At 39.3% G+C, this 12,315-nt stretch overlaps 2 protein-coding genes across 2 annotated transcripts in view; one reads left to right on the forward strand and one right to left on the reverse strand.

Moving 5' to 3' along the window:
• Window positions 1-12,315, forward strand: part of TRIM37 (tripartite motif containing 37) — a 238,113-nt gene that overhangs the window by 114,041 nt on the left and 111,757 nt on the right. The gene's annotated exons all lie outside the window — the stretch shown is intronic.
• PPM1E (protein phosphatase, Mg2+/Mn2+ dependent 1E) overlaps window positions 1-12,315 on the reverse strand; it is a 130,131-nt gene that overhangs the window by 24,456 nt on the left and 93,360 nt on the right. The window lies entirely within an intron of this gene.

Here is a 12,315-nt window from a genome sequence, read left to right on the forward strand (position 1 = left end):
CATTAGGGAAAAGCTAATCAAAACTACAGTGAGATACCACTTCACACCCAGTAGAATGACTATAATAAAAAAGAGGTAATAACAAGTGTTGGTGACTAGTAGAAAAACTGGAACTCTCACATATTTCTGGTGGGAATATAAAATGGTGCAGCTGCTTTGGCAGTTCCCTAAAATGTTAAACACACAGTTGTCAGATGGCTCAGCCATTCCACTCAAGTATATATCCAAGAGAAAAACATAATCCACACAAAAGATCTTATAGGAATGTTCATAACAGCATTATTCACAATAGCCAAAACGTAAAAACAACCAAATGTCCATCAACTGCTACAGGCAAATAAAAGGCAGTATACTCATGCAATGGAGTATTATTCAGCCATAAAAGGAATGAAGTAGTGATATATGCTACAGCGTGGATGAACCTCTAAGATATGGTAAGCGACAGAAGCCAGTTGCAAAAGACCACAAATTGGATTCTATTTATATGAAATGTCCAGAATAGGCAAATCTGTGAAAGCAGAAAGTAGAGGAGTGGTGGTAGCTAGGGTGGAGGGGTGGGGTGAGTAGGGAGGAACTGCTAATGGGTAGGGGGTTTCTTTTTAGGAGGATGAAAATGTTCTAAATCTTAGATTGTGGTGGGTAAACAATTTTGAATGCACTGAAACCACTGAATTGTACATAGACACTTTAAATGGGTAACTTTTATGGTATGTGAATTATGTAAAACAAGATGTTTTAAAAAGTCACTGACTTCGTCAAGAATTACTGAATAGTGGAGGTGAAAATCAGATTAGAATGGGTTCGAAAGTGGGAGGCAAGGAGGTGTGGCAGTAACTGGAAGGGGATATGGGGACAGGGAAAGCTTGTTGCTGTTTTAGAATGGTGCAGAATCCGTGCGAAATGAAATGATCTAGTAGAGAAAGATTGATAATGCAGGAGAGAGGAGAGGACCAAAAGAACTAAGTTCTTGAGAAGGCAAAGAGGGATGAGATCCAATCTATATATGGAAATACTGAGCCCTGCTAGGATGAGGCACATTGCCTCAGTTGGAAAACGAAGGAAGAAAATGAGTACAGATGCAGGTAGGTTTCTAGATTTCTTAGGAAAATAAGGGAGTTCCAATCTAATGGTTTGATTCAACAATAACTTACTGAGACTGTTCCAGGCACTGTTCTAGTGCACAGGATATATAGGCCCCCAAAGAGACAAAGACCCCTGACTTTGGAGCTTACATTTCAGAAAATGGCTTCTCAATGAAGTATGAGGCCAGATCAGTACCGTGTATCCCCGAAAATAAGACCTAACCGGAAAATAAGCCCTAGCATGATTTTTCAGAATGACATCCCCTGAACATAAGCCCTAATGCGTCTTTTGGAGCAAAAATTAATATAAGACCCGGTCCTATTTTCAGGGAAACACGGTAATTCTCAAAACTTTTGCATGCATTAGAATCACCCTCAGGCTTGTTAGAACTCAGATTGCTGGATCCCATCCCCGGAGTTTCTGACTCAGTAGGCCTGGAGTGCGGCCCAAGAACATTCATTTCTAACTGAGTTCCCATATGATGTTCATGCTGCTTGCTGGTCTGGGGACCACATGTTGAGAACCACTGAGTTAGATCATCAACTGGGTGGTGAGGGGAGCAAACATATGGGAGAGGAGGGGTGAAGAGAAAGTAGATATGAAATAGTCATAGCAGAGAGCAGTAGGACTGTCAGGGCCGACATTACTGGAACTTGGAGACAATTTTTAAGTGAAACCCGTCTTTCTGGTTGTATGATTTTCTCCATCTGTGTTCATGTGCTGGAACATGAAAAAAGAATAATCTAGTTCATCAAGATTGGGGTTTTGCAAGGTAAGTACTATAAAGTGAAGAAGAGACATGGGAATTGAGTATCTTTTTAAGGATATGATTACAATGTTCGACCATGGACTGTTGGCTAAGAAAGAACAGACATGAGTTGCAAATCAATGTGGTCTAAATGTAATTAAAGATCTGTAGCGGGAGTACTTGAGCACATAACCTAGAAGGACAGAATGTTCTAGTCTGAGAACAGAATGCTTGTCTGTATGATTTTGGAGCTGGTGCAATTTTTGTGATAAGGTTTGGGTGAGGCCAAGAAGTGAGTGGTTTAGAAACAGAATGGCAGTGTTTACATTCTAAGTCCCTAAGGGGAAAAATCTTGGAAAATTCTCTTTATTGTTCATCAGTATTTTTCAAATTGTAGGTTATGACCCTTTAGTGGGTAATAAAATCAAGTTATGAATTGTGACCAGCATTTTCTTGAAAAGGAAATAGGGTACCTGAGGTAAGGCAAAGTATTCCAGATATACATATATATATGTATATATATATACATATATATATACATATATATATATATGTAAGTATATACTGAATCCTGATGATGATGAAAAATTTTTTTGAAAGCTACTGCCCTTTAATAATTATGAAATAAATTGGTGACATCCTTTGAAATCCAAATGCTTTATAAACAGTATTATCAGTTCTCCTTTCATGCTAAGTTAACTGAATTTTTCCTTATGAGTCAAAATTTTCCTTCATAGACCTAAACTCTTTATCAACATTGCTTGTCTTTACCTTTCAATCATGCTTTATATCAAATATATGGTGATGGAAGGAGAACTGACTCTGGGTGGTGAACACACAATGGGATTTATAAATGATGTAACACAGAATTGTACACCTGAAATCTATGTAATTTTACTAACAACTGTCACCCCAATAAATTTTTTAAAAATCATGCTTTATTTTGATTAACTGGACACATCCAAATATTTTGCCTAAGTGGACTTTTAGTATATAGCTACAACATTTACTGGGTCCTTTTCTTTGTTTTAAAATTTATATTAAAAAATTATCTGAAAACCTTTATTATAATTGTTTTCCCCCAGAGTTAAAAAAGGGGGGTATCTTTTGTGTAATTACTAAACTAGCTGGATCTAGGTTCACCAAAGGTAAGATTGAAAACTTGAGAGTATAAAGCAAGAACCATCAGTCTCATTAATGTGTCATCTGCAATACATTTTTAGTCACAGTTAATGTAATTTTTTTACTTGTCAGACAGAATGAAAATATTTTCAGTGAAGTAGGGAGGAGGATTAGCTGACTAATAGTTAGATATAAAACATCAAGCTAGACACTTCACCCACATCAGCTATTCCTACATGTCAGAAAGCTATAACACTTTAGCAGAATAAGTTCTGATGGTTTTGACTCTGAATTGAAAGTGATTTAAAAAAAAAATCAGAATTGCAAATATATTTTAAAACAGTCACATCAGAGAGTATTTGATACAACTCAAATAAAAGCTTATCATTAAAGCTTGTCATTTTAAAAGAGAATTACCAGGAGTGACTAATATGATGATAATAACATATAGCAAACTGCTTTTTGTTCATCATTTCTCATTCAATGCTTGAAAAATCCTGATACAGAAGGTTTTAAAGTTAGGCAAATGTATTACATAGCAAATCTCAGAGGAGGCCCAAAACTCATGGCAGTTTGGAAAATGGGGGTTACAAATGTTATTATATTGAGAACATTGCAGAAGTAGAGCATGATTAGAAACTTTTTCAACTGTTGCAGTGTGTGTCATTTTGGGGGACTGGCTCTTTCAAAGTCAAATTAATCTTTCCAGGCCCCTCAAATACAGTCCAAGAATGAGACTTTGCTATTTAAATATAACATATCTGAGGTGTTTACCATTCCTATCTTCAAGTAAGTCACATCCTGAGAACAAAAGGAAATGTGTTTTCATACCAACGTGTTACTTTGTTTTAGGTATCAAAATACAGACTTTACATATTCCTAGATAGAAGTAAAATCCATGCTAATTTTATGTCTGTCATAAACTATATGTATAAATATGTTTGAACAATGTTGAGATACCATTAATTAAGGGTCCATTTAGTTTTAATTTTTAATTCTAGTCACATAAACAAAACATTCCATTTCACTAAAGCTATTTATGTTAATGAATACATGAATACATATTTGAATTTCTGTGTACATGGACTTTCTCAACGTTATATATTGTAAAGCAAAAATCAGGCTCTATTAAGCTTCACAAACTGAACTCTGTAAACAAAGCACAGGTTTTGCTTTAAGCTAACAATAGGTATTCTTCAGACACACAGAAAACACATAAAACTGAGATCCATGAAAGTTCTGACTGTTCCTCCCTGCTGCTCACATTCGTTAGTGTCATCTTTATCCTCAACATTTATCTGGTAGATCAATCTTGACTCTTCAATTCCATTTCAAAAATAACCACAGCCCAAAACATGCCTAGTAGAAGATTTTTTAATTATTAAAAATACAACTGCATTCTAATGATCTTCAGTATCTGTCAGTATTTATACAAATTATTTTATTTTAAATCAGTCTTTTCCCAAATTAGACAAACAGCCATGCAGTATATCTGGGAGCATTATTTAAGGATGAAGATGTTCAAGCATTGCTATGGATTGAAAGAGTACACCTCCACCCTTCCCAATTCATGTGCTGAAATTCTAACCCCCGAAGTGATGGTGTTTGGATTTGGAACCTTTGGAAGGCGCTGAGGTCATGAGGGTTGCGCCCTTATGAAAAAAAGGCCCTTATAAAAAAGTGTTCGCGCCCTTTACACCTTGTGAGGACATAAGGAGAAGATAGTCATCTGTAAGCCACAAAGTACACCCTCACTCGCCACCACATCTGCCAGTGCCTGGACCTTAGACATCTCAGCCTCCAGAACTGTGAGAAATAAATTCCTGTTGTTTATAAGCCATCCAGTCTATGGTAATTTGTTATAGCAGCTCAAACGGACTAAGACAATCATTATGAGAACTACCCCCATCACAATGAGTGGAGCAGCACAGAGAAGACAAATTTCAATACTGAGCATGTTCATTTCTCATGCATGAGATGAGCATTGATTTCCGTAGATTTCACAATGGGGCCAAGTCACAGAAGAGCCCCTAGCATTACTTTCACCTACAGTGCTTGCAGGAATTTATTATTATTATACAAGTCTTTGTTACCCATAGATACTTTTAGGTGTCCTTTACTTAATTTTCCAATTACAGTTGACATACAATATCATATTAGTTTCAAGTGTACAACGTAGTGATTAGACATTTATATACCTTACAAAGTGATCACCTGTTAAGTCTAGTACCCATCTGACACCATTCATAGTTATTACAATATTATTGACTATATTCCCAATGCTGTACTTTACATCCCCGTGGCTTTTTATAATTGGTAATTTGTACTTCTTAATCCTGTTTACCTTTTCACCCATCCTTCCAAACCCCTTCCCATCTGGTGAACATCAGTCTGTTCTCTGAATCTGTGAGTTTGTTTCTGTTTTGTTTGTTGGTTTTTGTTTTTCAGATTTCACATATACATGAAATCAGATGGTATTTGTCTTTCTCTTGACTTATTTCACTTAGCACAATACCCTCTAGTTCCATCCATGGTATTCCAAATGACAAGATTAAATTCTTTTTTATGATTGAGTAATATTCCATTGTATAAATGTACCACACCTTCTTTACCCATTTGTATATCAATGGACACTTAGGTAGCTCCCATATCTTGGCTATTGTAAATAATGCTGCAATTAATAAAGGGGTCCACATATCTTTCTGAATTAATGTTTTGGATTTCTTTGGATAAATACCCAGAAGTGGAACTGCTGGGTCATATGATAGTTCTATTTTTAATTCTGTTACAAACCTCCATACTGTTTTCCATAGTGGCTGCATCAATTTACATACCCACCAACAGTGCATGAGGGTTCCCTTTTTTCCATATCCTTGCCAACATTTGTTATTTTTATTTATTTATTTATTTATTTATTTATTGAGCATTTTCCCTCTGCTTTTTATTTTTATTTTTTATTCAAGTATAGTTGGTATACAATCTTATATTGATTATATTAGTTTCAGGTGTACAATGTAGTAATTCCATATTTTTATACCTTACAATGTGATCAGCCCATTAATTCTAGTAATCATCTGTCACCGTGCAAACATCACAATATTATTGACTATATTCCCTTTCCCCTTTTCATCCATCCCCCCACGCCCTCCCTTCTGATAACCATCCCTTTGGTCTCTGTTTCTATGAATCTGTTTTAGTTTTGTTGATTGTTTTGTTTTTAGATTCCACATATAATTGAAACCATATGATATTTGTTTTGCTCTGCCTGACTTATTTCACTTAGCATAATACCCTCTAGATATGTCATGTTGTTGCAAATGTCATTCTTTTTTACTGCTGCATAACATTCCATTGTAATATGTATCACATCTTTCTCCATTCATCTATGGTGGACACCTAGGTTGCTTCCATATCTTGGCTGTTGTACATAATGCTGCAATTAACATAGGGGTAGGGTACACGTATCTTTTCGAATTAGTGTTTTCATTTTCTTTGGATAAATACCCAGAAGTGGAATTGCTGGGTCATACAGTATATCCATTTTTAGTTTTTTGAGAAACTTCCATACTGTTTTCCATAGCGGCTATGCCAGTTTGCAGTCTCACCAACAGTGCACAAGAGTTCCCTTTTCTCCACATCCTTGCCAATATGCTGTTTGTTGACTTATTGATGATAGCCATTCTGACAAGTGTGAGGTGATATCTCATTGTGGTTTTAATTTGCATTTCCCTGATAATTAATGTTGAGCATCTTTTCATGTCTATTGGCCATCTATATGTCTTCTTGGTTGAAATGTCTATTCAGGTTCTCTGCCCACTTTTTAATCAGATTGTTTGCTTGCTTGTTTGTTCGTTTGGTGTTAAGTTGTATGAGTTCCTAATATATTTTGGATATTAACTTCTTATCAGATGTATCATTGGTGAATATATTCTCCCATTAATAGGTTGTCATCTTGTTTTGTTGATGGTTTCCTTTGCTGTGCAAAAACTTCTTAGTTTGACGTAATCCCATTTGTGTTTTTTTTCTTTTTTATCCCTTGTCCAAGGAAACATATCAAAAAATATATTGCTAAGTGCGATGCCAAAGAGTTTACTGTGTATGTTTTCTTCTAGGAGTTTTATGGCTTCAGGTCTTACATTTGAGTCTTTAATCCATTTTGAGTTTATTCTTGTATATGAAGTAAGAAAGTGGTCTAGTTTCATTATTTTGCATGTTTCTGTCCAATTTTCCCAATACCACTTATTGAAGAGACCATTTTTATTTACCCCACTGTATATTTTTGCCTCCTCTGTCATAAATTAATTGACCATATAGATATGTGTTTATTTCTGGGCTCCCTATTCTGTTCCATTGATCTATCTGTCTGTTTTTATGCTGTTTTGATTACTATAGCCTTGTACTATAGTTTGACTTCAGGTAGTGTGATACCTCCAATTTTGTTCTTTTCCAAGATTGCTTTGGCTGTTTCCTATAGATATTAAAGACTATTGATTATATACATAGACGTCTCAGTCACTCAAAAATCACTTTAGCTAGTAATTTAAACACTGATTTCTCTGTTGCTACAAGAATTTTTTTAATGATGAAGACAATTAGGGATCATTATTGACTTTGAAGCCTAGACATATATAGTTGCACACTGGGGGAAACCTGAAATTTCTGCCAATTTATCATTTAATTGTTACTCAATGAACTTGTTGAAGACAGATTATCCAGAAATATAGGGAGTTAGAAAGCTGAGTTCTAATTCTAGTTTTGCATCCTTAGAAAAGATGCTTACATCTTGGATTTCAGTTTCCTCAACTGGAAAATCAAGAAATTGTAATAAAATAACTCTAAAGTCTCTTTCAGGTCTAAAATTCTAATTCTATAATTCTATTCCAAATATCATTTTGAATTTCAAAGATGGAATAAAAGCAGTTTAAAAGTATAAATTAACACACTTCAGATCCAAACAAATGTTTTCACATAGGCCAGCAGAATGGAAATAAACCCTGTATATTCCTTTTATAATAAATATGGGGATACTCTGCTTTATGCATTAGGTGTATTCTTAGAAGGTGAATGTATATTTATTTTGATAAATGTAATCAATCTTTGCACTGAATCCATTCGTTAGGAAAGAATCCTTCAGATTTTATATACCTTGTTTTCTTAAAGAGACATGTCTATTAAGCTTTATATTTTCACCAACTTGTTATGAAATTTTATATTTCAAACAAGAGAGCACTATTTCCTACCTCTTTAACATTATTTATTTACAAGAACTTATTATTCTATCTCCACTCTCTAGGCTGACATGAGTCCAATCCACATTTTCTTTTTTTAAAATTTATTTTTCAATTATAGTTGACATATACATTTTCCACTAGAGAAAAGGCAAGGAGTAAGTTTGTAATTGAATATGAAAGCTGGCTCTCTTTCAGCACTACATATTGCCGTCTCGGTTTATAAAGCAGAAACCATAATAGATTATTCCAGCATAAAAACACATTTAATTTGCATTCATTTTCAAATACACCGGGTGGATGAGTTCTGTTAGATGGACAGCATAGTATTTTAGTCAGACCTTTTGCCAAGTTGACTTTTGAGTATCTTCCATGTGCATATTGAGGCAAAATACATTTTAAGACTGCAAACTGGTATAAACCAAGCCAGGAAGCATTTTCATCACAATGCCAAACCTACACAAATCACTAAAGACATCATTAGATAAATTAGAGGTTTAAAAGTACATCCTTCCTGACACTGGCAACGTGGGCGTCAGCGCAGCCCCCACAGCTGTGCGGCAGCAGTCTTGGCAAAGCATTGCTAAGGTAATAACAATTCTGAAGGTGGGATGTTTCCATCAGTTAATTCTGAGCGAGGCTCATGTGGAGCAGCCTCATCACAGCCCACATGTAGGCTGGTGCTATCGGTATGCCCTTGCTAGGGGGACAGCACTTAAATGTTGAATTTCCGATCACCCCCTCTGCCGCTCCCCAAGTTAATCATATGTATTCTAAATCTAGAATAACACATTAAACCAAGAATAAAGAAGGCAAATTCTCCACCTGACTTGTTTCTTTTTCTCAGTGGACTAAACAGAGGACTGCATTTTCCCCCTTTAAGCTTTTTTCTTTCTTTCTATAGCAACCTCTAGGAATACCACCTGGAGTCAACGGATTGTAATGCCCACACACCACGGATTCTCTTAGCTTTTCTGAATTAAAACAATGGTACCTACCAAATGACTAGTTCCTACACTTCTGGGCTTGGGGTTCTCACAACACAAATCTCATTCCCTATGGCTGCTGTCAGTGTAACTTTAGCACTCATTTGTTCACACTGGCCAGGCTGACCTTCAAGCAAGACCAACAATACGCTAAGTTTTCTGTGACTAGCAAGCTACATGTTAAACATTTACCAGAGATCAAACTGCCACTAGTGCCACAAGACCACAAAAACAAGAGAGCTTTGCAGGTAATTACTATCTTTCTTGTCATCCTTCCTGTGGGGACAAAACCCCAAAAAGCAGTTTCCAGGCTCTCGGCCTCACATAGAAAGGTGCTGGCTCGGGTAGTAAATGGCCATCAACTGTGATCAGATGCCAGCAGCTGTGGCTAGTTGGCCGTCAGCTGTAACCCGTAGGCTATTGGCCACTAATATAACTGCTGTGGCTACGCTAGCAGAGAGAGGAATGGGGGCTAGCAAGAAGATGGTGGCTGGCAAGCGCGGACTGCTGTTAGGCAGATTATGTAGATCCTGCTCCCTGTGTCTCCAGCCCAGACGCCAGCGAGAATATATTGGTTTGACTCCCCTATCTATGGCTCCATGGGTGTTCCTTTTTGGCCTTACCGTGTCCTGCGTTCTTGGGCGGGGAGTGGGAGCTGAGACCCTGCACGACAAATGGCGCAGCGAGCAGGGTCCCCTGCGTGACACATGGCGTAGTTGGCAGGATACGGTGCTGGCCAAAGCTTTCCGAAGGGCAGTGGAGCAGTTTGTGCGTATGAAAGCTCAGTCTGAGGAAGACCAGGAGGAGCAGCTGCCGGAGAGCTCGATTCCCGTGGAGGGGTGGAAAGATGTGGACGGTTCCCCAACCAGCAGAGGCCGGAGAAAGCGAAGGTTGTTGCCGCCCTGTGGGCTGGGAACTGCTTGCTGAGGCAGCCCGGATGCAGGACTTTTAGTCCCAGGAGGAAACGCTTGCTGAGTCCTCCGTGGGAGATGAGGGTGAGGTCAAGGTCATCCCTCACCCCCAGGACAGCCCTGGCGAATGACTATGGACTATGGGGAATTGCCTTCTATCCCTAATTTAATGGACGCTTGACTGTTTGGGAACATACCATCATGTAGTGGGACTGGTTGATGTTTGCTTTTGTGTCTTGACTGGCCGCCATTGATAATATGTAAGCACCTTGATGTGAGCTGCTGTTGTTCCAGCACGGTACCCCGAGAGGCACAGAGAGAGAGTGGCAGTGCCCTGAGAGCCCTGGCTGTGTCCAGGAAGTCTGGCTGTGTCCAGAGAGAGTGGCAGTGCCCTGAGGCCCTGGCTGTGTCCAGGAAGTCTGGCTGTGTCCAGAGAGTGGCAGTGCCCTGAGAGGCCCTGGCTGTGTCCAGGAAGTCTGGCTGTGTCCAGAGAGAGTGGCAGTGCCCTGAGAGGCCCTGGCTGTGTCCAGGAAGTCTGGCTGTGTCCAGAGAGAGTGGCAGTGCCCTGAGAAACTCTGGCTGTGCCCGGGGAGACAGGTGGTACCCTAAGAAGCCCAGGAAGTCTGGCTGTGACCAGAAGTACTGTGGTGGTGCCCTGAGAAAAGCTGGCTGTGCCCGGGGAAACAGGTGGTACCCTAAGAAGCCCAGGAAGTCTGGCTGTGCCCAGAAGTACTGTGGTGGTCCCCTGAGAAACCCTGGCTGTGCCCGGGGAGACCAGTGGTACCCTAAGAAGCCCAGGATGTCTGGCTGTGCCCAGAAGTACTGTGGTGGTGCCCTGAGAAACCCTGGCTGTGCCCAGAGAGCCTGGCTGTGTTCAGGATAGTGCATTCACCTCCAGGCTCCTTGCACAGGGCCCCTCGCAGAAGACGCTTGTCGCGTAGATTGTGAGGCGAGACCCTGTAGGGGTGGAGTGTGGGGACAAAACCCCAAAAAGCAGTTTCCAGGCTCTCGGCCTCACATAGAAAGGTGCTGGCTCGGGTAGTAAATGGCCATCAACTGTGATCAGATGCCAGCAGCTGTGGCTAGTTGGCCGTCAGCTGTAACCCGTAGGCTATTGGCCACTAATATAACTGCTGTGGCTACGCTAGCAGAGAGAGGAATGGGGGCTAGCAAGAAGATGGTGGCTGGCAAGCGCGGACTGCTGTTAGGCAGATTATGTAGATCCTGCTCCCTGTGTCTCCAGCCCAGACGCCAGCGAGAATATATTGGTTTGACTCCCCTATCTATGGCTCCATGGGTGTTCCTTTTTGGCCTTACCGTGTCCTGCGTTCTTGGGCGGGGAGTGGGAGCTGAGACCCTGCACGACACTTCCTCACGACCAAAAAGAATTAAACAGCGCAAACTTACTGAAACTTGTCAGCATCACCAGTGTGACCCTGTTGTCAAATCCTGCAGTCTGTTCTCAGGTCTGACTCACATGGGAGCATCTGACTGCTGATGTCCCCTTTACTCCATTACGCTTTCTTCTCTAGGCTTCCAGAACGCCATACTCTCCTGTTACTCCCAGAGTTCTGTCTTCTCAATCTCCTTTGATGGTTCTTCCTCTTCTCCCTGCCCTTGCAATGCCTCTCACTATGTTGCAAGTCTTTCCTTTTTGCGTAGCCTCTATCAATTTCTAGTATACTATGTGAATTTATTATGTTTATTGCTTATTTTATGTCTCCACTCCTCCTCCCACTAGACCACAGATGTTTTTGTCTGCTTTGGTCATCGATGCCATGCCCAGGTCAGTGCCTAGCACACAGTGACCAGTACATATCTGCTGACTGAAGAAACTTTTGTCTTTCTGATTTATTAATATGTATGCTTAAGCTACTCCCTAATTCCCTAGAAAGAATGTTAAGAGTAGAAAATCAATACATTTACGAAAGAATATTCCACATAACAATGCTGAGTTCTTACATGAAACTTGGGCTAGTATCAGTAAACAGGTGCTATCCATTGGCAAACAGGAATTACGGTCATATTTACACTTTTATTGTCAACTCAAATAACTGGTTTATATTGAGGCCTCATTTTCATTAGAGACTTTAGTCCCTCTCACTGAGAGATAATGCATTTAAATTTCAAAAGTAGGTATGGTTTTTTCATAGGAACTCTACTTCAACGAATATTTCGAAATGATTGACCAGTCTTAAGCAGGGGCTTTACTAAAATGATACACAATTATCCTTTGA

The sequence above is a fragment of the Rhinolophus hipposideros genome (genome assembly GCF_964194185.1).
Source record: "Rhinolophus hipposideros genome assembly, chromosome: 20".
NCBI classification, from domain to species: domain Eukaryota; kingdom Metazoa; phylum Chordata; class Mammalia; order Chiroptera; family Rhinolophidae; genus Rhinolophus; species Rhinolophus hipposideros.